The 22255-nt window shown below is 36.6% G+C and overlaps 1 protein-coding gene across 1 annotated transcript in view; it reads right to left on the bottom strand.

The window, feature by feature from the left end:
* CPO (carboxypeptidase O) overlaps nucleotides 1-22255 on the bottom strand; it is a 101674-nt gene that overhangs the window by 19952 nt on the left and 59467 nt on the right. The gene's annotated exons all lie outside the window — the stretch shown is intronic.

Below are 22255 nucleotides of genomic sequence, written 5' to 3'. Positions count from 1 at the left end.
TAGAGAAGGGACCACAAAATGAATGATGCTTGAAGGGCTTGCTCGGGATGGGAGATGCATGCTGAAAGTAGACTATAGATGAAACATAATGGCCACTTACTACCTATATTGCAAACCATAACACCCAAAAGGAGAGAGAGAGAGTAAAAGGGAATGTGCCTGCCACAGAGGCGAGGGGTGGGAGAGGTGGGGGTGAGGGGGGTGGCGGGAGGGATCCTGAGAACCTTGGTGGTGGAGAATGGGGACTGGTGGAGGGATGGGTAGTCAATCATTGCATGGCTGAAATGTAATCATGAAAGTTTGTAAGTCTGGAGCTGTATCCAATGGTGATTCATTAAAAATGTTTTTCTTTAAAGACAATAATAGATTTACCTACTAAGATGCTATTTCAAAGTTGTTTATAATGCTGAACATGCTTAACAACCAATAGATGAAAAGAGAAGACACTTTTTTAACACCGTGATGCATTCCATAGCCAAAAAAATTAAAACCTCAAATGCTGAAAATAAATAAGCACTGTCACTGTAGCACTGTCATCCTGTTGTTCATCGATTTGCTCAAGCGGACACTGGTAACATCTCCATTGTGAGAGTTGTTGTTACTGTGTTTTGGCATCTTGAATATGCCACGGGTAGCTTGCCAGGCTCTGTCGTGTGGGCAGAATCTCTAGGTAGCTTACCGGGCTCTCCGAGAGGGACGGAGGGATTGAACCCGGGTCAGCTGCAGTAAGGAATTGAACCCAGGTCACCGCCTTACCCTCGGTGCTATGGCTCCAGTCCATATCAGATTACCATATCATAAATAAATACATAAATACATAAATAAATAAATATTGGAAAAGATCAACTAGCCACTTAAATTTCTCATACGTTGGTTCGAGCTGAGACCTCTGTTGCCATCTCAGGAGCGGTGAGATAGCTCCTGCCCTGTCAAAGCCCAGGCAGCCGTTCCCATACCCCAGGTCACTGCCAGGCCTCCAGCTGGACTCTAATGTTTCATGACTGAGCCTCACAGACTGCCCAGTGAAATGTTCTGAATTCCTGGAGTAACATCTCCAAACTCTACAACCCTGGAATACAGGATTGGATGGAATATAACTTAGAAGTCAATAAATCTTGACTAACAAACCCTAACATAGAAGACTTAACTTGCAACAGCAGGTTAGTAAACCCTCAGACAAGGACTTCATAATGTCCCTATGGTGAGATGCAGCAATTTTCACAAATTTTCCTCTATGGAAATATTTTTTAATTATCCTGTTGACCAGTTGGCGGTAACAAGCAGTATCAAATAAATTATTGTGGGCCGGCTCTGGAAGCAGGTTTGGGAATATGGAGAAAACGGTGGAAGGAAGGTGACAGTGGTGGTGGGATTTTGGAATATTGGGAATTTGGGAATATTTGGATTTTTGGAATATGGAATGCTATAACAAATTGTCATGAACAACGTTGTAAGTAAATCACAGTGTTAAAATAAAACGAGGGGGAAAAGATCATTGAACTGGAATTCATTATGAGATAGTCGCTAATCTAAGCAAATTCAAAATCATCTACTTTTAAAATCTCAGAACTAGGTATTCTTCTTTGGGGCATGAGTCTCCACCAACCGGTCCTTGATTCAGCACAAGATCACAGGATGAGATGCTGCTGGGACCTGCAGTGCCTGCGATAACCAGGCTGCCCTTGCAGTGCTCTGGGGCTTCCAAAACTGCACCAAACTCTTCTTGGAGTACCATCTGGTTCTGGGAGTCAACCCCTTGAGTCTGGTTACATGCCTAACATGTGCTCTACATACTTTACTCTCTCTGATTCTGATAAATGATCTTAAAAAACAATCAAACATTTTTTAAAAATTGAATCACCATGGGATACACAGTTACAAAGTTGTTTATGATTGGGGTTCAACCATACAATGTTCCAACACCTGTGCCCTCACCAGTGTACATTTTCCACCACCAATATTCTCAGTTTCCCCTGCCACCACTGCCCCCTCCCCCAGCCTGTCTCTATGGCATGCACTTCTCTCTGTCTCTCTCTCTGTCTCTCTCTCTGTCTCTCTCTCTGTCTCTCTCTCTGTCTCTCTCTCTCTCTCTCTGTGTTTGTGTGTCTGTCTGTCTCTCTCCTTTTGGGCATTATGATTTTCAGGTAATGAATGGTATCCCTTTACCTACTTTTAGTACTTAATTCTTGTTCAGAGTGATCATTTCCAGCTATCATCATCATAGTGGTCCTTTCTCTATCCTAACAATCCAACTCCTCCACCCCTCTGCCCCCACTACTTATGACAAGCTTTCAACCATGCAACCATGGACCAGTCCTTCTGGCCTTTGTTGATAGGTGATCTTTTATTTTTATATCAGCGATAAAGAAATTAAGTCTCAGAGAAAATATTAATGGAATTCAAAGCCTGACAGACTAACTGAAAAGCATGCAATATTAACCACTGGACCACTAACAATGCAAAGAATTCATCTTTTGCAGCGGTTTAAAATCCGCCTTATTTTTAGAGTCTTTGTAGGGTCACAAAAAAGTTGAAATAAAAATTTAATTACCATTTATCCCCAACTTCTTCCACTATTGCATACGCACACTCTCGTGATACATTTGTTCCAATCAGTAAGCCTACACTGATGCACCGTTATTTCCCAAAGTTTATACATTAGAGTGCTACAGACTGTGGATTGGTACAAATGCGTAGTAGCATGTGTCCATTTTTGTATACCTTATAGTTTCACTGCCCTCCAAATCTTCTGTAATCTGCTGAAACACCCATTTCTCCCCCATTTCTCTTCATATTTCTACCTTATCTGGAATACTATATATTTGCTAATCCTATAATATATAGTCTTTTCAGATGACTTCTTTCAATTAGTGATTTATATTTGAAGTTCTTCCATGTCTTTTCATTGCTCAATGGTTTGTTTCTTTTAAACATTATATACTGTCCCATTGTCAGCAAGTGCCATATTTACCTGGTAAAAATATTTTTATTTCTAAGTTTTCACAATTATGACATAAGTTGCTATAAATATCTCCATACAGGGTTTTATGTGGACTTAAGGTTTTTTAAATAAATTTGTTTATATTCTGTGGTTTACAATACTATTAATAGTCATTTCTTATGAGCATAATCTAATACCACACCCATCAGCAGTATGCTCTCTCTTCTCCCAAGGATCCCAACATCCTTCCCTCCCAACCCACATCTCCAACTCAACTGTGGTTCAGTTCCCCCATTGTGATGCCTTTGGACCTTTGTTGCTGTCTTGCTGCGTATCTTTAAATACATGAACTTAAGTTTTAATTCATTTGGATGAATACCAAGGAGTATGATTGCTAGATCCTATAGCAAGAGTGTGTTTAGCTTTGCGAGAAGTTATCAAATGCTCTTCTAAGCTTGCTCTACCACATTACACTCCCATCAGCAACATTTGAAAGTTATTGTTCTGTGGCCTCACCAAAATTTGGTATTGTCAGTGTTTTGGATTTGGCCTTTCCAATAAGTATGTATCTCATTATTTCATTTTCTAACTGGATTTCCAATAACATATGTTGTTGAAAATTTTTTCTTAAGCCCACTTTCCATCAGTATATATCCTCTTGTAAGGTCTTTTGCTGATCTTTAGATCAGCTTTTCCACCCCACTCCCCAACTCCTTATGGGGTTGTAAGAGTTCTTTGTATATTTTGGCCAACATTTATATATATCTGTCTATTTCTCTTTTGAGGACACACTTGAAGGTGGTTGGGGTTTACACCTGGCTCTGTTGTCAGGGATCAATGCTGGCAATGCTTATGAGACAATATGGAGTGCCGGGTATCAAACCCAGGTTAGCTACGCGCAAGACAGATGACTTACCCAGTTTACTATCTTTCTAGTTCCAATTCTATAACTTTAAAATTGGAAACACATTTATCATTTAAAATTTTACCAATATCAATAATGACCATTTGAACATAAACTTTAGGCTCAAAATTGTGTTTTGTGACATTATTCAATCATTTTTACTTTATTTAGCTTTCAAAGAGAAAAGTCTTGCAATAAGATTATACAAATAAGCTAAAACTATGAAAATGACTTTCAGAAGGGGATTAAAAGAAACAAATGTTATTAAAATTGTAATAGCTGAGGAGTAATACATTTCCATTTGTTATTCAGGGACTCATTTCTAATTATAATTCATTTGGTATTTTTTAATAAGCAAGAGTGCTTCTGAGTAAGGATTTTCAATATAAGAATGCATAAAGATACAAGTGATATCTTGAGGCTTATTGATTTATAAAATATTATTTCATAAGAAATATAAAAATAAAATATGTCCCATGATGTATTTAAATTTTATATAAGATTAATATACACATACATTTAGGAGTACAAGTTATGTCTATCAAATCATCAACAAATAGATGTATTTTATAGCAATCTAGTTAATCCTATCAAACAGTGTTAATCAATGATCAAAGGATTAATTTTACTATCTCATTTAATCCATTCAACAACCCAATGTGTTCTCTGCAAAAGTAGTAACAGATAATAAGAGAAAAGCACATATCTTTCTTACAGAGCTTAAAATGTACTTAAGTGAACAAGATAAATATATGAAAAGTAAAACAACTTAGCCATTAAAAAGTAGGACATGCAGTGTGATAAACTAGTGCCTACCTATTGATTGCATGATATACCAGGTGTATTGGCACCAATGGGAAGAATTCCAAATCCAAACATAGTCAGCAATAGTAACAAACAATATTTTGCTAGCAATTATACTTACCAACACTCTTCTAAGAAGCTGTAAGGATTTAATTTGCATATACATACATATGATGGATGCCCAGGAGTAAATATATTTTAAAGTCAATTAACTCTCAAATATTAAGTGCTTAGCATTTACTTTTTTTTTTGTTTTTGAAGCAAAGAACATTGCTCTATGGTAATAGATTATACATTATATAGGTTATAGGGGAAAGAGTAATGCGAATAAATGACTACAGATACAAAGTCCAGAGTCACCAGAAGGTTTGACTTTATGATTTAAAGAGAAACTCAGGGGATTGGGAGTGCTCATAAGAGCACTACAAGCTTCTCTGGGGGAAGAAAAGTGGCAATTCACGGATCAAGCCTAAAACAGGGTTAATATCCAACACTCATGTGTAAAGACAGAGACAGATTCTAGAGTGAAACATTTAAAGCGGGTCCTTAAGCCCCCTTTCCTGTTTTTTTTCTATGCTGCAGAAATCCATATTTTCTCTTGAATACTACTATTCTCTTTCATTGTTCTCACATCCTCTGTGTGTGTATATCTGTGTGTGTGGATATGTTTCAATTTTGGACCACACCTGGCAGTGCTCAGTGGTTATTGCTGCTCTGGGATCAGGGCTCAGTCCTACTGGGGCTCAGGGACTATACAGAATACCAGATGGAGATCGAACCTGGGTTGGCTGCTGCAAGGCAAGCACTCTATTTGCTGGACTACTGCTCTGGCCCTTTCTAAGTGAATTATTTCCACCACATCAGAAGTGACCCTGATCAAAGCTTCCCCAACAACATCACCCACCCCGGAAATTAACTATTTATCTTTTTAAAGATGCCAAAACTTTAGCCCCATTACTCACCACAACAGTTGGGGATCGTCTGGTCAGAGAGGGATTACATGTGTGGGTTTAACGATAGGTCATTTCCCTGACCCTGAAAGAGCCTCCAATCGTTAGGAAGGACGAGTAAGAAGAGGCTGCTAAAATGTCAGGGCTGAGATGAATGGAGATGTTACTGGTGCACACTCAAGTAAATCGACGAACAACGGGATGGCAGTGACAGTGACAGTGATACACACATATATATGTATATATGAAGATACGTTTATGTATACATACATAGTAAGTCCCCTCATAATGTGATGAACAGTTTCTTAGAAAGTATAACTAAATGAAGCAACATATCACTGTATCACTGTCATCCCGTTGATCATCGATTTGCTTGAGCGGGTGCCAGTAACATCTTCATTCTTCCTAGCCCTGAGATATATTTTTTAATTTTTATTAGAGAATCACTGTGGTGTACAGTTACAAACTTATGAACTTTTGTGTTTGCATTTCACTCATACAGTAATCGTTTACCCATCCCTCCACCAGTGCCCATTCTCCTCCATCAATGACCCAGTATATCCTCTCACTACCCCCACCCCATCCTCCACCTTTCCACCCTGCCTCTGCGGCAGGGCATTCCCTTTTGTTATCTCTCCTTTGGGGTGTTGTAGCCTGCAATAAGGGGTACTGAATGGCCTTCATGTTCGGTCAATAGTCTACTTTCAGCTCGAATCTTCCAACCCGAATGGGTCCTCCCAACATTCTCTACTTGGTGTTCCCTTCTCTATCTCAGCTGCCTTTTCCCCCAGCATGTGAGGCCAGTTTCCAAGCTGTGGGGAAGGCCTCCTAATCCTTATCTCTACAATTCTTGGGTGTTAGTCTCCCACTCTGTTATTTTATATTCCACAGATGAGTGCGATCTTTCTATGTCTCTCTCTTTCTGACTCATTTCACTTAACATTAACTTTCCATGTTGATTTGCACCTATATGCAAATTTCATGACTTCATCTTTTCTAACAGCTGCATAGTATTCCATTGTGTGGATGTACCAAAGTTTCTTTAATCAGTCATCTGTTTTGGGGCACTCCATTTTTTTCCCAGACTTTGGCTATTGTAAGAAGTACTGCAATGAACATACAAATGCAGATGTAATTTTTACTATACCTTTTTGCCTCTTTGGGATGGGATATATTCCCAGGAGTGGTATTACTGGGTCAAATAGGAGCTCAATTTCTAATTTTTTGAGAATTGTCCATATTGTTTTCCAAAAGGAATGAACCAGTCGACATTCCCACCAACAGTGAAGGAGAGTCCCTTTCTCCCCACATCTGTGCCAACACCGGTTGCTTTTGTTCTTTTGGATATGCCTAGCCCTGAGATTTTAGCAGCCTCTCTTTAGTCTTTTTTTCCAGTGGTGCCATATTGTAGGCTCTTTCAGGGTAAGGGGAATGAAACCCATCATTTTTACTGTATTTGGTATATTGAATACACCACAGAGAATCTCAGAAGCAACATATGGCAAAAGCAATTTTCCCAATATCATTAGTTGAAAGTGCTTTATTCTCCTCAACATTATAATGAAATGAAGTTATTCAAGGACCTGTTGTATATATGAGCTGATTAGAGATTCCTTCTCAACCATTTAGAGACCAGGGACTGTGCCTTTTCAGAGTGACCTTATTTCTTCCTGCAGTTCAGTTACTATGTGAGTCTTTCCTCATTGAGACAAGTAAGAAAGTAATATGTGAATTCTGGTTTCATTAGGTTGATATTCCATGACAATATCACAATATAGAGAAAATATGTTAAGAGATAACAGGGCACTACAAGCAACAAGGTTAACTTTTTCCAACTAATGTCTACAAAATGTGTAAGCATGTAGTCTCAAACCCAGTATTGAAAGGTTGGGTTTTTGTAATTTGAAAAAGGTGATCTATGAGGAACTTGTCTGAAATCCACTGATATTAAGTGTACTTATAATTTTTACATGAAATTTAACACAGTACTTAAATCTTAGAAATCCAAGTACTTAGTTTCAGTAAATAGTTAGTTCAAGCAATATACTTAGAAAAGAAGAGTCTTTTTCTAGGCAATTTTTTGAGTGATGAATAATACATGTAGAAAGAGAATGTATAAACTGGCTAATCCCCCAAATTATCACCAGTCGCTTCTCCAATCAAATGAAAAGATGATTATATTTTGTGTGTTCTTTTTGAATAGGAATTTATAAGATATTTAGCAGAGAAAATGATCCTGTAGGGGTACATTATTATAAATATTGCAGATCAAAGTTGTCTGATGAAGATTTGACTGGAATGTATAAAGAGGAAAAAAAATATCCTAATGAACATTGAGGTAAAGTTTGTAAAGAAACAGTTACATGAATATTTCATGATTAGTGATGCATTTCAAAACTTTTTCTGCTCATAAATTTAATGTTTTCTTCTCATGGAAAATTTAGAAATTATAGAGAGGGGGAAAAGGGAAGAGAAAAATAGAAAAAATAAAGAAAAATTAACCCTCAGTAGTACTACCAAACTGAGTTAATCACTGTTGGTATTTTGGTATACCTTTTTTCAGTCTGTACCTGAGCATATTTTTCCTTTTATTTTATTTATTTACTTACTTATTTTTGTTTGGGGGGAAGCCACACCCAGCTTACTCATGGCTCTGTGCTCTGGGATCACTTTTGGCAGGCTCAGTGACCATAGAAGGCGCCGGGGATCAAACCCAGTTTGGCCTGTACTATCCCTTGAGCCCTTCCTATTTTTCTTTAAATACAGTGAAGTTTCTATATGTGTAGAATATTTTGTATTCTATGTAGTGCCAGCAACATTGATAAAATTCATTTGATAAAATGAATAAAAACTGTCTGAGTGTTAATTATTCTTTGAAAAAGTACAGTAGGGAATTGGGGGTCTGGATACCCTATAAATGACTTTTAGTAATTTTTTTTTACTTTTTAAAAAAAATTTTTTTACTAAAATTAATTTACTTTTAGTAAGACTGCATCATATTTAACAGAAAATATGTAACATATAGCATAATTTATTTAACTATTTTATGTGTATTAGATATTAAATAGCTTCCTTTTTTGTTTTGTGCTACTGACAATAATTCTGAAGTGAATGACTTTTGGATAAATCTTTGGGGCTGGAGTGATAGCACAGCAGGTAGGGTGTTTGCCTTGCACACAGCCGGCCTGGGTTTAGTTCCCAGCATCCCATATGGTCCCCTAAGGACCACCAGCGGTAATTCCTGAGTGCAGAGCCAGGAGTGATCCCTGTGCATCGCCAAGTGTGACCCAAAAAGCAAAAAAAAAGAAAAAAGCCTTCTTTGTGCTCATTTCTGTTTAGCTTTTTGAATTACATTGAAAGTGAACATTTTAAATGCATATTGCTTTAATATAAATGATTCCACGGATTTACACTTTTACTGAACAGAAAATATCCCTAAATGTTTGAGAGAAAGGTGAAAAAATTTTTAATTGCTAATTTAAAAATTTTCTAGACTATCATTATCTCACATATAGCAAGATATCAAAATGCTTTGAGCTGATTAGAGTCATATAGAAGTGGAAATTATTTTATATTATTTATATTTTTATATAATTTATTTTACAGCAGTAAATATTATTGAAAATGTAAAGGTCAATAAGGATCAAATAGAAGATTTTATCATTTTCCCCTCAAGCATAGTCAGAAGGAACTATCCAATGAAGGCTGATTTAAATGAGTTTCATTGCTTAAAGATAATCACTTCCATCATTTAATGCACATACTTCTAAATATTTTATTAAATTTTGTATTTTGTACCTTTGTCTTAGGAAAATACTTTTCCCTTTTCTTGTAAAATTTCATAATAATGATTCTAACAGATAAATAACATTCCATTGTCATATATTGCCTATCAGTATGTAACTCAACATGGGTAATTTAGATTGTCCACAAAGACTGTAATATTTAAGAAACCATTTTTATATTTGAAATAACCTTGTATTTCAGTACATAAAATTTTCTGCTCTGTTTTAGTTAATCATATAGATTTCTAAAAGTTGGTATACTAGGTCAAAGGGTGTGTAAATTTTATTTTTAAGCAAGTTGACATTTTTTTCCCACCAAAACTGTGGTGTTTTCCCTAGAAGTTTTGCTGTAAGTTTTGAATAAAGAGTCTCAGAAGGGGATAGAAGTCTGCATCTATAAAACCAAGTAAACTGATAGAAAATATGAGTACTAGATCCAGACCCTTATCTGATATCAGATAAAAATTAGTTGTGAAGCTAAATGAGAAAGTAAGAGAGAGCTAGGAAAGTTGAAGTCACACACTCTAGGGAAAACACCAGCATCTACATCTCTGTTCTATGAAAGCAGGTTCATTTCTAGTTTCTTTTAACCATGAAGAGGAAATGCTATAACCACACATACTTGATGCAATATACAAATGAGCAAAACAATGAGCTGTGTATTAAATAGGAAAAATACACTTGACATGAAAAGTACATCACCTGCATATTATGTATGCAAAAAGCCTAATATATTTATAGAGTAGTTATGAGTCATTCTGAGTAAGGAAGGAAATCTGGGTAAATGACACAAACAGGTAATTTATAAATAAATAAAATGAGTAATAACTAAGACAAAAATACTTAACCTTATTAGAAATCAACAAAATGCAAAGTAAGTAAACTGTGGATGCTTTTCATTTGTCAAATTGGCATACAGTTTAAAAATGCTTTCATATACTACTCTTGGAAATATAAACAGATGCAACATTTTTAGAGGGCAATATGGCTATGTGTGGTAGGATTCATTTTCTCAGCTTCCCACCCAATAACTCCACTTCTATAGCTTTTATTAGGGAAATAACTAAGATTTGCCAAAAATGTAAGAAGCTAGATGCTCATAGTGCATTTGTTATAATGACAAATTAGAAATCTACTAAGTGCCCTATAGGGTAACAGTGATACATAGAATATAATCAGCAATGGAAACCACCCCAAAACAACATAAATAATACTTATCTCTTTAGTAAAATTATTAGGAATTTAAAATGTGTTAAACCTTTTTCTTGGTAGTTGAAATAATGAGGATTACAAAGTTTTCATTATAATTTTCTTCCTTCAACGCACAAAACATGACAAATCAATTGGCATTCATCATACATGTTAGATATTTATCATACATTTTGCTATCTATTCAAAGATTAGTAATTTTTAGTGATAAAACTTCTGTAGTCTGAATTTCCCGCCTCCTGCATTGGTATAAAAAAACACTTTCGTTTAATTTAAATGATAATAGTTAGCTCCTCTTTCCTTTTCATACTCACCCGTCATATCCTTGCCCATTGGGCACCAGCACCCAGAAGAGGTAAAAGATCCCAAATAGATGTTTCATTATTCTTCTGTAACGAGAGCTAGAAAATCTTGGACCCTTCCTGAAGCACAGTCAAACAAATGTTTCTGAGAATGCATCAAGGCGTTGGTTCCCACAAACAAGATAAGATAAATCAGTTAGTGAAAGTCTCATCAGAAACATATGTGAGCAGGCCCTTTATTAACTCCATAATGTCCTCCGATATATTTTTAGATGAGGGAAAACATTAGAATATAATTTTTTCATTCTTTCTTTAAAACAAAATTTATACATGCAATTGGTCCCTCCAGAAGCAGGACAAAGTTTCTTTCCTGTGCAAAACTCTCACTTCCTGAAATCATCGCCTGTACTCATGAGCTGACTATTCCATCTATTTTCTACATATACTGTAGTCATCTGCTGTGCTCTTTGTGGGAATAAATGTTATTCAAGAATGTTATTCAAGCATCTACATTCCCTTTGCAATATAAGATTATGTTTGTTATTGTTTTGATGAACAACATCACTTTTTTTTTCTTTCTTGCAGTGAGGTTACATAGTTATAATTAAGTTAATATTTATGTCTTTGGTGTACAAAGTTACTGCACCTCCACCACCACCAAAGTGCTTCTAAACTGATATTTCTTTCTCCCCCAATCCACACCTCCCCTCACTACTTGGTAATCTTATATAGAGACTCAAAGTTCCAGAGTTTTTTTGAAGGTATACTGTCCCGTGTTTTATTTCTTTATATACCAGATATGAGTAAGATTGTTGTAAAGTTTGCTCAGAACCAAATGGCTGCCATCTGATAAGATAGCAACACTTTCCCAGAATCAAAGATCATCTTTTCTCCCTCACTGTAAACAGGATTTATGGGGTCATCTGGTGCCTGGTAGCCACCAGACTGCATTCCATGTTATATTCACCCCCCTGGATGTCAGATTAAGTACACTGGTCCTTTGTTCCTTTCCCACCCCAGACACCTAAAATCCCCCCCTGAGCTTCTCCCAGGGCAAGTCTCTACCCCAACCTCACTAGAGACCAATAGATCCCACCCAGAAACACACACCAATAAACTTTCTGGTTTCTTCACTTTGTCTCTGTCTCTCTGTCCACAACCTTCCAATCATCTAGTACTTAATCTTCTCCCTCTGACTTATTTCTTAACATACCTTCCCAGTGATATCCAGTTTATAGCTGAGATTAAGATTGCACCATTTCTTTTAGCTGAGTTGTAGTCTCTTGTGCACTTATCATCATGGGCAAGATGACGCACATATCATCTAGTGATATCTGGGAGTTTGATATTCAATTTTTTTTGAGAAGCTCCCATTCTGTTTTCCATAGAGGATGAACAAGATGAAATTTCCATCAACAGTGAGTGGAAGTTCCTTTTCACTTCAACCCTGCTGACACAGTTTATTTCCAAACTGTTTTTTATATAAGACAGTCTGACTGGTAAGATGTGGTATCTCATTATCTTTTTGATTCTCATTTCCCTGGTAATAACAAATTCCTGTGGATAAATCAGACACAGCACCCACTAACTTTGGCAAATTGTGAAGCTGGGAAGAACCACTCTTTTGGGAATGAGCTACCACTACTTGGTCGGATGAACATTTACTGTGCTAGGACAAAGGTGTTTATGTGCCAAGGGGTAGGGGCTACATGTGGGAACAGAACAGTGAAACTGAAAACCATTCCTAAGGTTAATGTGTAAGCCAATATTAGCGTTGATTTCCAAAGGAGACCCAGGAGTATGTGGCTGGGGTAATATGGCAAGTACACAGACAATGAGAGTCATGCTTCCTAAGTTGCCTGAAACACCATCATGTTCCGCCAAGGAGTCCATGATTGCTCTGACCATGTCATGCCTCCAGTATTAATTTAGGATTTAAGAAACATACTAGCAGGGGGGGCAAGTTGGCCCAATTCTTTTTATTCTCCTTCTCCCTTGTGTATAAGGTTTTTGATCTGTCCCCAGGTAGGGTGTTGACTGCGTTGTCTCTGGGAGTTGCACTGAAAACCAGCTGTAGAATAGAATGATATCCTCATCTTGGTTAACACTAGTGACATTACCCATGGCATCTTTCACCCACCTCTTTAGAAGCCACATTACTACAGATAAAAAAAAATTACAAATACATAGCAAGATCATTAGGGCCCTTCCAGTGACCAAATATTCAAGAGGAGCATAGCAGACAGTCTTACAGCAAGAGAGAATTAGTATCCCTTCTGCTACCAACAACAGAGGATAGCAATGAAGAGTCACTAGGATTTTCCTACTGTTTTGAGTCACTGGGATTTTCTGTTGTGCTCCTCACTCTTCCACTGAGCATTAACTAGCCAGCTTCCAGTATGTGTTTAGAGCAAGGTTGTAGAGTGATGTGAACTCTTAAGGGGCTTTCAAAGCTCTCTCCCCATGGCCCATTGGAGGATGTTGGCTGGGTCAGAAGCAGCTTTCCACTCTGTGGGTATGTGTCTTATTGTAGTTGATTCTGTTCAGGAGTCTGTACTTGAGTGTAAAGCATCATATCACCCAAAGGGAGTCGGGATTCTGGCTCTAGTGTTGACTCATAGAAAGGCTTTACTCTTCCTGCTGGGAGCCACATGAGTTATTTAACTGTAGAGACACAAGCATGCCTTTATCCCCATGTTAAATGTCCGGGCCTTTGTGAGACATCTTCAAGCAAAGGGTTTCAAGCAAATAATGTAGTTTTTAAGGTATAATTATCTTTTGGTCCCTGACTGGTTGGCTCACTAAATCTCCCTCTTACTTTGTTTTTGAAAGAAGTTATAGTTTGGTGAGTTTTTGTACTCTGGCTTGATCTTATGGGTTGTAGGATATTCCATAGGACAATTTAATGACCCAGAGAGTACAGAATTGTAAAGGCATTTTTGAAGTATAAACCGCACCATTATTGGTTTTTAACTTCAAAGGTGAGCCCCATTCAGCAAATGCTGATAGACAATGTGCTATAACAGCCATGGTGTTTTCTTATTTAGTTATTTATTATTTATTTATTTGTTATTAATGAATCACCATAAGGCACTGTTACAGACTTACAAATGTCCATGCTTACATTTCAGTCATACAATGGTCAAGTATCGATCCAACTAAGTGGAAACAAAGATAAACAGATGGGACTATCTCAAACTGAGATGTTTCTGGACCGCAAAAGACACAGCGAACAGAATTCAAAGACAATCAACATAATGGGAAAGGATATTCACCCAATACCTATCCAATCAGGGATTGATCTCAAGGATTTACAAAGCATTGGTTGAACTCTACAAAAAGCCATGGTGTTTTCTTTTAAAAAAAAATTTTATTAGTAAATCACCCTGAGGTACAGTTACAAATTTATGAACTTTTATGTTTGTATTTGGTTTACATCCCTCCACCAGTGTCCATTCTCCTCCACCAATGTTCCTAGTATCCCTCCCACCACCCCCACCCCAACCCCCACCACCCCACCCTGCCTCTATCCTGTTGGATATTGTAGTTTGCAATAGAGTTATTGAGTAGCCATCATGTTCGATCTATAGTCTGTTTTTGGTACGCAGCTTTTAACCCGAGTGGGTCCTCCCAACATTCTCTACTTGGTGTTCCCTTCTCTATCTCAGCTGCCTTTTCCTCCAGCATGTGAGGCCAGTTTCCAAGCTGTGGGGCAGACCTCCTGGTCCTTATCTCTACTACTCTTGGGTGTTAGTCTCCCACTCTGTTATTTTATATTCCACAGATGAGTGCAATTTTTCTTTGTCTGTCTCTTTCTTTCTGACTCATTTCACTCAGCATGATACTTTCCATGTTGATCCACTTATATGCAAACTTCATGACTTCGTCTTTTCTAACAGCTGCATAGTATTCCATTGTGTGGTACTGTGGATGTACCAAAGTTTCTTTAACCAGTCATCTGTTTTTGGACACTCTGGTTTTTTCCCAGATTTTGGCTATTGTAAGCAGTGCTGCAATGAACATACAAATGCAGATGTCATTTCTACTATACCTTTTTTGCCTCTCTGGGATATATCCCCAGGAGTGGTATTGCTGGGTCAAATAGGAGCACAATTTCTAATTTTTTGAGAACTGTCCATATTGTTTTCCAAAAGAAAAAGCCATGGTGTTTTCTTTATGGAGAGTTTGTAACATTAGAATAGGTAATGTTCATATATAGGCACATGAATATATTGATGTGGGAGGAACTCTACATAATGAGTAATAACCACTAGCTATAAATCATTTGGTGCCAGACCTCTTTGATTAGTTCCCTGGTAGTGTGAAATATAATTAATTTGGCAATCTGGGCAATTTCCCACAATTTCTTTTGTGTTTGAGTAATATAAACTGCTTTATGTAAAGCATTCCAATGTTGATGCCAACAAAATTTGAAGAGAATCAAAAACATAGAATTATCTTTAGGTTTCTCATCAAACCCTATTTTAGGATACATACTACATTTAATATTACATATTAAAAACACCTTTAAGAGAAAATGCTTCCCATGAAACTTTAGCATGTTGAAGTGGCCTGACTCAATATTTGTGCCAACAGAGATTTCTAATGTTTTGATTTTTGGTAAATCTTGAGAGAAATCTTCTATTTAATATGTTTAATGTGTTGCTATAAGCAATACATTTGTTGCTCACATACTTATTCTTCTCAAAGTCATGAATAGGTTTGACTTAAGATTCAGCTGCAAGACAGACATATAGTTATTTTCACAGGCAAACTGATTTACAATTTAGCTTGAAAAATCTGGTTATTCAATATTTTCCCCCCTGTGAATACTGAATGGGAGACTTGAGAGATTTGTACCTTTGTCTCATCATTTTTCCCCTATCAAGGTTGGGTAGATTTATTCCAAATGCATAGGTGTTTGGGTTTTTAATACTGAGGCTTGATATTCATTTATTAAAAATTTCTATTTGTTAACCTTTGAACTAAAAATATATGTCCATTTATAATAGCTCTCCAATATTTTACTGTCACAAAAATGTGATAACTTCAAGCTGGTGTTTGAAATAACCCATGTTTATACTAAATAGTTGTAGAATTTTGGTAATCTAAACCTGAGATCAAATCTTCCTAGATATATTAGCACGTTGCTTTACTCCTTTGCCTTTCAATCAGGTTAGATTAGCTTGGAAATAATTAATACAAATAACTTTATTTCAATCACGTTTTAGTTAAAATATTGCAAAATTAAATTACTTGAAAATTATTAATTTAAATAACTTAATTTTATCTTCATATTAATCAAAAATAGTGAATGATCAAGTCAATTCCCCTGTTTAGATAATAGGAGCCAATTATGATAATTAAGTGCTGATAGTATAAATGTTTCATATTTAATTTTATGACTCCATAAACCTATATGTGTCAAACTAAACCATCAGTTTTCAAATATTGACAATTTTTATTCATCACTATTATTTTAAGTTATAAGTATTTGGTAAAAGGCAAAAGATTTATATAATCTAAAGAGAAATAAGAGTATGCTGAGTATTTGGGAGCTAGACATTGTAGTAATTTTATGTAAGGATTCTTATTATCAAACATTGTTTTAATTTAATTTGCTGTGATACAATAAATTATTATTCACATTTAAAGAAAGAAAATGAAGGTCAGAAATGCTAACATATTGAACAGATACATTGAAGTTAATTCAAGGTTTATCTGCCTGAAAGATATTTCAATATTATTTCAAATATTTAAGTATTTTCATCATTAAAAAATATTTTTCAAGTTTTTTCTTTAAGGAAGTGTCTGTTCATCTTCTTTCCTACTTTTTTTCATGGCTGAGACTGTTTTTTTTTTAATCAAAATTGTTGCTATGCTTTATGAATGCTTTTTGTCACCATACATCTAACATCATCAGTTTCTTAAACCAACCTGGTTTTATCCACACCCGAGCGGTGAAAACTGTTGAAGTTCTTTCCTAAGTCAATTTTCTATCCCGCTCCCCTCCCTTCCATCCCTCCACCCCTACCAACTTCACCTCTCTAAAATAAAGCATCCTGTCAGATACAACCACCATGTTGTCAGACCAACTCAGGCTCTTCGCAAATCTCAAACGGTGACCAATGAATTCAAAGTTCAAGTTAATCATTGCTAAAAGTATAATTAAGCAAGTCAAAATTTAATAAAGAGAGATGCCAAGTTTAAACAGCATTCTCGATACTTCAGGGTCCATTGTAAGTTCTTTGCTTATTCAGTCATTTTACAAAAATGTAAACAGTACTATCTACTAGGCATAAGTAAAGTGGAATATGAACAAAATAAATGAGCTCAAAAAGTATTTTCCCTTTATGAAACTCAAAATAAAGTGTGAGAACAACAATTAATAGGCATATAAATAATCAATGCAGTTTCCAGTCAAGGGAATAAAGGGGAGGTAGACAGAGGGTGGTAAGAAGTCATCAGCGTCTTGAGAGATTCTTCTCAATAATTTAAGACAATTTTAATTTTCCCACCCATTTTCTCTAAGTATGATGGTTTACAAAGTTGTTCATGATGATTTGTTACAGCATTCAATATTACAACACCAATTCCATCACCACCGTTACCTTCCTTCCACCATCGGTTTCATTTTTCCCTACCACCCCCATACCTGTCCCAATAGCAGGCCCACAGTAACTTATTTTATATTGCTTCTAACCATTAATTCTAATAGCCATTAATGGCTAATAGAATGATCAAAAAAAATTCTATAGAAGAAAATTTGTGAAAATTGTTACATCTCTCTATGGGGACATTAAGTCCCTGTCTAAAGTTTTAAAAAAAATGTTGCAAGTTAAGCTTTTGTGTTACTGATTTTGTCAGTTGAGATTGGTTGGCTTCTATGTTATTCCTGTCTAATCTGATGTACTGGGATGTCATTGTTGTAGTATAGAAAATCCAGAATATTTAACTGGGCAGTCTTGGTATTGAGAAATTTTTGTGGTTAGTTGATCTCTGTGGACTGGAGTCATAGCACAGGGGTAGGACGTTTGTCTTGCATGCGGCCGATCCGGGTTCGAGTCCTCCGTCCCTCTTGGAGAGCCCGCCAAGCTAATGAGAGTTTCCTTGCCTGCCTGGCAGAGCCTGGCCAGATACCTGTGGCATATTCGGTATGCCAAAAACAGTAGCAAGTCTCACAATGGAGATGTTACTGGTACCCGCTTAAGCAAATCAGTGAACAACTGGACGACAGTGCTATAGTGCTACAGTTGATCTCTGTAGAGATTTATTTATGAATCTCTGGAAAAAGACTGGTAGACGAACTTACATGGCAGAGATGGTGGGACCTAGGAGTGGCTTCTGGGGTCCCAGAAGTATGGGCGTGGAGAACAATTTTTAATTTATATTTTAAATTGCATGATACATGCAAAGGTTTGTAAGAAAAGTATGCTAGGTACAGGGGGGAGCATTTGTATGAATCCTAGGAAAGAGATGAGTTTGGCACTATTAAGGAACTGAGGAATAGTGAGTGAAATGAGGGAAAGAAAGATTGATAAAAGATGATACAAGTGTCTTGGCCATGGATGAAATCTTGGAAAGACCATAGCTCTTACTGTGGATATTGTATTTTATTCTAAGCAATACTTGAAAAGTTCTTGGCTTTATATTTTCAAAGATTATTCTGGCTGCTGCATAAAGAGTAGCAATAGGGAAACAAGATGAAAATAGAAAGACTAGCTGGAAAAGGTTCATAGCCTTCCAGGATAAAGAGAAGACAGACTCTCTGCCTAGCCAGCATGGTGACCTAATAAAATATGGTTACCTCGGGGACTTTGGAAGCAGATCTAACACATTTACTTATGCAATAAAGATGAAATCTAAGACAATTAGGGAATTCAAGAACAACTCTTAGATTATAAAGTAAAGAAAAGGAGTGAATTGTGGTGTCTTATAGGAATGTTGAAAACTAACTGAGGTGTAAGTCTGAAGGAAAGAAACATCAAAAATTATTTTGCAATTACTAAGAGTTGGAAACAACCTAAGTACCCATTAAAAAATAATTGGACGAAGAAGATGCAGAATACATACACAATGAAAAAGTACTCAGCTATAAAATAGATTAAATTCTTTCATTTGCAACATCATGAATGGGTCTAGGATATTATACTTACTAAAATAAGTCCAATTAAAAAAACTAATGGGTATAGTGTTAGAATTATGTACATGAGAAACTGTCATTCATAGTATTGTAAATCACAGACTCTAAATCAACAACAAAAAACTATTAAAATAAATAAAATAAAATTGCAGCTAAAACCTATTATTTAATGCAAATGCAATAAAGAAGCAAAAATATATACTTAATAAAACAATAAAATTTGGGTTGGAGACATAGTACAGCAGGTAGGGCATTTGCCTTGTGTGCTGACAACATGATTGTGATCCCTGGCATCCCATAACATCCCCTAAGCATCGCCAAGTGTGATTTCAGAGCACAGAGCCAAGAGAATGTCCTGAGCCACTTTGGGTATGGCTCAAAAGACAAAATAAATAATTAAACTTTAAAAAATTGATTTTCATAAACTTGAGTTGCTTACTTACATCTTGGGAATTGTCAAGTGAGCAACAGCTATGGTAGACTGGAGCACAGGGAGATGCTAGAGCCAGGTGCACACATTTATGACTTTTCAGTATGTAAGAGATGACATTTGAAGCCATATGGAACAGTTCTTAAAGAGACTGAGTATCCAATAGGGAAGAGATGAACTAGGAGTGAGACTTGGACAGCCCTAACAGTTACAGATCTTATTAGATTTATCCAGCAACATATATCAAGAAAGAACAGCCAGTGAGGTCAATGGAAAACTCAGACTGTGATGTCTCAGAATAAAGTGAAGAAAATATTTTTAGAAAGTTGGAATTACCAATTGGACCAAGTGCGGTTCAGAGGTCTAAAGAGATGAGGACAGAGAACTCATAGTTGTATGCAACATGCTAAAGGTTCCTGGAAAAGTAAACTTTCTGCCAGATTGTGGTAAAAACAACTTTCTGACTCAAACTGACTAAAGAAGGGAAAGGAAGTGAGGGTCTAGGCATTATTGAAATTATCGCTGGCATTGTCTTTAGAGACATTGGCACTTTACATAAAGTTTTATATCATTGTTAAGATCTTCCATCATCAGGAGACTCATAAATATGTGTCGAAAAGAGATTAACAAGCTGCAGAGATGCTTCCAGACCCCGTGCCAGACTGAGTCTATCAGGGCACCCTGGAAGGGGGTTGGGTGAGCTTACCACCTGCCAAACCTGTCCTGGCAACCAAGAATCTCCACACTCCAATTGCTGCCATGCTCACAGCCAGAATCCAGAGGCTTGGGGGAGAGCCTTATCTAGGAATGAATCTATTTAAAAACTCAGGTATGTGGGTTTTATGAATGAAATCTCTAGTCTCTCATGGAATCTGGGATGGGCTACCTCCCCCTTTTTCCCTGTGCTTCCAGAGTTTGATGTCATGCCCATGAACTGGCTCTGGTGCCATATTAGCTCATTAACCAGCCATGATCCAGAGACTTATAAATAAATCTCAGAAGACGTCAACAATCTGCAGAGATACCTTCAGACCCCAAAGTCACCATCCAGTTAAAATTTAACTTCAACTGTATCATCCCACTCAAAATTTTAGTATTCCTGGAGCTCACATCTGTGACATCTCAAACTCTATACCACTGATACACTATGAGTAGTATGGGATGGGATGTAAAGTAGAAGGTAACCAATATGAACTATGAAAATATTAACACTCAAGGCTTAACCTTGTAACAACAGGCTAGTAATCTCTTATATAAGGGCTTAATGGTTCCAGGGTGAGATACAGTAATCTTAACACATTTTCTTCTAAGGAAATCTTTTTGATCATTTATAGCAAACTATAATATGCAACATAAGATAAATTATATAAAAGCTGCTATTGGGGCAAGTTCCAGCTTGGGAACATTGGTAATAATGGTGGTGGGGAAGGTGTTGAAATATTGAATATAATAAATCATTGTGAACAACTTTAAAAATATAACATTTTTTTGCTTTTTGAGTCACCCTGGCGGTGCACAGGGGTTACTTCTGGTTCATGCACTCAGGAATTACACCTGGTAGTGCTCAGGGAACTATATGGGATGCTGGGAATCGAACCTGGGTCGGCCGCATGCAAGGCAAATGCCCTACCTGCTGTGCTATCACTCCAGCCTCCCCCCCCAAAAAATATATTTTTAATTAAAAAAATCTTCCATAATCAGCTTAAAACACAATCAATTAAAATCTTAAATTTGAATTTTGATGATATTCAGATGAGGGGCAAAGTTTGTTGTCCAAAACATGTATCGCCTCATAAGTGCAGAGCCAGGGTAGACTTCTTGGTTCTTCTGACTCTGAAGTAAGGGTTTTTAATTTTTTAAATTTTTCTTTGTTTGGTGGGTTTGTCCAAACAAAAACAAAAACAAAAACAGTGCTTCTTGACCAACTGGACTAGTGGTTCAGTTCCTGGGCCCAATGATGTACTATTGCTCAGGCCTATAGTGCCAGAGATCACCAGGCATACCCTGAGAGTTCTGCAGGGTGTCCAGGACCTCCCCTGGGATGCTCACGAGACCATGTGGTACTGAAGCTCAAGCCTGGGTTGGATACATACAAGACATTGTACCCTAACTTCTTTACTACTTCCACAGCCCCCTGACAAAGGTTTTAATGTAACTGTAACTTCCAGAGAAGAGTGTAATATGGATGTTTCTTTTCATCACTCTAATTGGATTGGGATCTACATGAATACAGAGCAGAGTTACAAACAAGAATAGTATTGAACCCCCACCCAGTAGAGATGCAATTTAATGCAATTATTCTTAAAAAATGAACTTAAAAATTTTTTTGTAGAAATCCGTAAATAATTGTCAGAATATATTGTGAGGACATTTGACATTACTACACAGGGTTTTTTTCAATAGCCACCTGATAATTAAATTTTTCTCATCTCCATGACCAATATCACTGTAATGTGTGTTGTCCTTCCAACACACAGATGGAAGACTATCTTTCAGCAGACTTACAGAATGTAAGTAGTAACCTAGAGTAGTTGGGGTCAATGAACTGAAACCATGGGCTGCTCACTAACAAGGGTGAATTATTATCACATCTTTCCTGGTGATTAGATTATTTCTTATCATTATATTTTATAGCTTTCTAGTTAGTCATCCCCAAACAATTTATTCACAATAATAGTGTGTTTTATTGTTGCTATTTTATAGTTCCTACAGCAGTAAAATTTATCCTCAACTCTATTATTACAATATTCAACTACTAATGGAATTCTTGTTTTTATTTCATTGTGT

Source organism: Sorex araneus, chromosome X (assembly GCF_027595985.1).
Source record: "Sorex araneus isolate mSorAra2 chromosome X, mSorAra2.pri, whole genome shotgun sequence".
NCBI classification, from domain to species: domain Eukaryota; kingdom Metazoa; phylum Chordata; class Mammalia; order Eulipotyphla; family Soricidae; genus Sorex; species Sorex araneus.
The sequence above is the reverse complement of the archived record's forward strand: the minus strand, read 5'-3'. Positions and strand labels throughout refer to the sequence as shown.